Below are 4,807 nucleotides of genomic sequence, written 5' to 3'. Positions count from 1 at the left end.
TTTCCTAGCTGAGAAGAGTTTTTTCAGTCAAGGCCTTTCTTTTTCAAACCTAAGGTCTGGCTCAAGCAAGCCAAGCAGAACGGCACCTGAAAATGTGTGACTGTCTATGTTCTTCCCTGCACTCATGCAACAGAGTAGAGTAAACCCTCCTTCATGCTCCAAACCCCTCCCCAGTGCATTTATATAAGCTGTGAGGAGATAAGAAAGTAGCATCAGCTCCAAAATGTAGTGCACCAAACATGCCTTTAGTATGTTCCTGGAAACAAGGTCATGACTCAAACTTCATTCTTACATGAAATGCATGATTTGGCACATTGCCAGGCAGACATGCACAGGATATCTGCAGTGACCTTGTCTTGTCTGCTGCCCCCAGTGCACCACCTCTCAATCAAAGCATAACACTACCTGGTTCTTGAACACAGCGTCCTTGTCTTCATTATCTGGTATCTCCATAGAATCTCTTGGTCTCTGGATCCTTTTTTTTATGTTTCAGCAGTACAGCAGGCTGTTGGCCTTGGCACGATGCATGCACCCATAGCACAGCTCCTACAATGACACCAAGGGTCTTTCTTACCTTCAGAATTCTTCCTGTGCTCTCCCAAGTCTGGATTACTCCAGGACTGTGTTTGATAAAAAGATGTATGAACAACGATCAGCACAGTGTGTTTGATAGGCTGAGACTTCCGGTTGCAGGAGTGGTCACAATTCTGATTGAAGTGCAGGGTCTACATCAACTCAGAACCCTTATTCTCCCAGCCCTATTTGTGTTGAGTGGCAGACACCCCATCATTTGCTTGTCTGGGGAGACCATTACCTGTCCTGCTTTCTCATGATCCCTACAAGTTGTAGTCTCAGAGGTCTGAAGTTCTGTTTTGGTGTTCTTTGATGAACTATGTGGATGTAGTATGCTATAAGAAAATAACAACTACACAATTACACATCTAGAGTAATGATCATCTTAGAGGCAAATACAGCCAATGGAAGTTGTCTCAGTGGTTCTTTTCTGGGATCTGCATTGCAGAGGTTAGGGATCTATGTGTCTGATAAGACTGGACCTCAATCCCAGCATGCTTGCTTACAACTTGACTTTTGAGCATTATGGACAGCACTGTCTCAGGCATAGAAAATGCAGTCAGTACACACACACACACACACACACACACACACACACACACACACACTGCCTGTGTAATTAACATTTAAAGCAAAGTTACTAAACAATGTAAGTGAAATTTCTAGTGTATTTGGAACTGCTGATGACCATGCAGCCCTAGCTTCCTGCTGAGAGACTGTGAGCCCTGGATATCTCTGCTGTCCTCACTACGGAGCACAAACGCTGGGACACTATGTGAAGGCATGAATGGAAATATCTAATATTCCTGAATCAAGATACAACTCAAAGTACATTTAGTAAAGTGTGCGCCTTTTGGTTCTTGTTTTTGTAAAGACAGACTTATTAAGCTCCAATGTGATAAGTAATGCTACGGGTGCAATATTTCCAGAGGCTGGGATGGGTTTTTAACCTGGAGGTCTAGGTAGAAAGTTGACTGCAGAATTAAGAGAGAGAGTTGGTTTACTTTCAATCGTTTCCTTTGAGGCTTTAGAGGCCATATAGATATACTGAAGAAAGAAAAATAAGATAGGAACGTATAACACATTCTTACTCTACACCAACAATGCTAAGTGCTTAATATAATGCAAAATGGACCAGAGAAATAGCATAAGTGGTTAGGCAAAATTCTTTTTTGTGTCTGATGCTTTGAGGTGTCAGGTTTAGTCTTTGGCATAGAGGGGGAAAGATAGTGAGAGAGGGAGAGAGAGAGAGAAATAGGGGGGATAGGAGAGAATGAAAGAAGATTGCATAAATAGCAACTTAAGATAACAAAGAAAATCTCTAAATCGAAGGACCAGTCCTCAAAAGGTTGTCTGACAACTTCTAGGTATCTCTAGCACTTAAAAAAAAAAACAAAATTGGATTTCTCCATATACTTTAAACAAAGTCACATGAGCCACAGACATGAGGACCCTACTATTTTCTATTAAGCCGCATAGCTCAGTTTAAAACTACAACTCAGGATATATATATATAATGGAACATGTTACATTCAGCTCACTTGATGCATTACTTTTACCTACCTAGGCCATCCTCCTTACCCAGCAGACACCTGAACTTTGACTCTTTTAAGTAGTAGAGAGTCCGCAAAGAGTCTTAGTTGAGAATCTCAGGGATTAGAGTTAAGGTGAGATAGAAAATTCTAGAAACCTCCTAGCTGGCTTGTTCATTAAGTCTATTTCATTCTGTACTTCATGGATATATTCCATTGCTTCCTGTTGCTTTTTTATCAAGCTGCTTTCTGGGGAGTGACGATTTTGAAGGTAGAACAGAAATATAACAAACTCTGCCAGCCATTTTTTCAGAAGAGATCGGAATTGATGGTCAATATCCCAAATTTAGGATTAACATTTGTCAACCACCCACAAGTGTCTACACTGCTTGGAGAAGAGGATGAAGAGGCACTGCATTACTTGACAAGAGTTGAAGTGACAGAATTTGAAGATAGTAAATCAGGTAACAGAATAGACTTTTATTTTGTTGAAAACCCTTACTTTGAAAATAAAGTTCTCTCCAAAGGATTTTATCTGAATGAGAGTGGTGATCCTTCTTTTGAAGGATCCACTGAAATCAAATGGAAATCTGGAAAGGATTTGATCAAATGTTCAAGTCAAACACAAAATCAAACCAACAGAAAGAGACAGCATGAGGAACCAGAGAGCTTCTTCACCTGGTTTACTGACCATTTTGGTGCAGTCGCAAGTGAGTTAGGAGAGGTCATTAAAGATGGTATCTGGCCAAATACACTACAGTACTATTTGGTTCCTGATATGGATGATGAATAAGGTGAGGGGGAAGATGATGATGATGAAGAGGAAGAAGGATTAGAAGATATGAAGAAGTGGGGGCCTGGTGGTGATGCACATGGTTGAACTCACATGTTACAATGTGCAAGGACGTGGGTTCAAGCCCCCAGTCCCCACCTGCAGGGGGGAAAGCTTCTCAAGTGGTGAAGTAGTACTGCAGCTGTCTCTCTGTCTCTCACCCTCTCTATCCCTCCCTTCCCTCTTGATTTCTGACTGTCTCTATCCAATCAATAAATAGATAATATTTTTTTTAAAAAAAGAAGATATGAAGAAGGAGATGAGGATGAAGGAGAAGTTGATAATGAGGGGGAGGAAAGAGAGGAAGATGAAGGATATGACTAATGAAACACTGATGAATTCCAGCCTTTTATAATTTTCTCCTGTCCCTAGGAGCAAGTTGCAGTCTTTTTTCCCCCCATTTTCCCTGCCCCTGTGTGCAGTCACCCTGTCTTTAAGGTCTCCTCTCTCCTTTATACAATGGCTATCAACTTATTTTTTGGGGGGATACCTTGAGAAGAATAAGTTGAATAGATTATCCTTTTCTCTTCCAAACTAATATGTTTTTTCATTTAAAACCTTTTTAAGAAAACCTGTATCTTTCTGCAGTTAGCAGAAAGACAGACAGCTTTGTGGTTTTTTTTTTTGAATTTTTTTATTTATAAAAGCAAACACTGATAAAACCATAGGATAACAGTGGTACTACTCCCCTATCCTTTTTCAACAAAAACTTTTGGAATCAATACCACCATGCTCTGTGGGAACAAAGACCAACTTTCTGCTCCCTTAGCTCTGCTAGAATCTGGGGGCTGTTAGGCCCCTGTGTAGTAGTGCATAGAATTCTAGCTGTTTTCCTTCTTTCTCTCAGATCTTGAATCTGAGAGGATCATATAGCAAAGCAGACACCTTCCCAGTTTTTGTTTGCTTGTTTTTATTTTTGCCTCCAGGGTTATAGCTGGGGCTCAGTGCTGACACTACAAATTGACTGCTCCTGGTGGCCATCTTTTGTCCATTGTTGCTGCTGTTATTCTTGTTATGACTGCTGTTAGACAGGACAGAGAAAAATTGAGAGGAGGGGAAGTTAGAGAGGAGGAGAGAAAAACAGACATCTGCAGACCTGGTTCACGGCTTGCAAAATGACCCCTCCCCCCTTGCAGGGAACTGAACTGGGATCATTGTGCAGGTCCTTGTGCTTCACACTATGTGCGCTTAACCCGGTGTGCTAGCGCCTGGCCCTCATCCTAGTTTTGAGTCATCATTCCCAGACTATTCCAGTCTGACTATTCCAGTCTATTTTCAGTCTGAAAATGTAATTCAGGAACTAGGTGGTGACACACCAGTAGAGTGCATATAACAGTGCAGAAGGACCTGGGTTTAAGCCTCTGATCCCTAGCTGCTGCAGGGAGGGAAGCATCATGAGTGATGAAGCAGTGCTCCTGATGCTACTGCTGCAGATGTTAGTGCTGCAGATGTTCCTTTCCTCTCTTCTCTAACTCCCCCATTCCCTCTCAATGTCTGTCTCTATCCAACAAATAAAGATATGAAATAGTAAAGAAGTGAGTGCAGATGTAAAAATAAAAATGCAATTTCATCAAACTTTGAGCTGTGGGAGTATCATAGACAATGAGCTTTACCAGAGTTTAACTACTGTTAACTGGAAAAGAAAATCATCATAAAATTCCTTTTCAGAATCCAAGTGTTACAAATAATCTTCTCAGTCAAACTGAAAGTCACAATAGATTCAGAACCTGCTACCAACTGCATATCTATCAACAGAGCTTCTTGGCCCATGACAACTAACACTTTCAGTGCAGGTTAAGAAATGTATACATTGGGAGTCAGGGGTAGTGCATCGGGTTAAGTGTACATGGCGCACAGCACAAGGACTGGT

At 41.3% G+C, this 4,807-nt stretch overlaps 1 pseudogene; it reads left to right on the top strand.

Moving 5' to 3' along the window:
* Positions 1-2,307: 2,307 nt before the first annotated feature.
* LOC132533792 (protein SET-like) lies at positions 2,308-3,261 on the top strand (annotated as a pseudogene).
* The last annotated feature ends 1,546 nt before the right edge of the window (positions 3,262-4,807 follow it).

The sequence above is a fragment of the Erinaceus europaeus genome, chromosome 17, assembly GCF_950295315.1.
Source record: "Erinaceus europaeus chromosome 17, mEriEur2.1, whole genome shotgun sequence".
In the NCBI taxonomy this organism is placed as follows: domain Eukaryota; kingdom Metazoa; phylum Chordata; class Mammalia; order Eulipotyphla; family Erinaceidae; genus Erinaceus; species Erinaceus europaeus.
The sequence above is the reverse complement of the archived record's forward strand: the minus strand, read 5'-3'. Positions and strand labels throughout refer to the sequence as shown.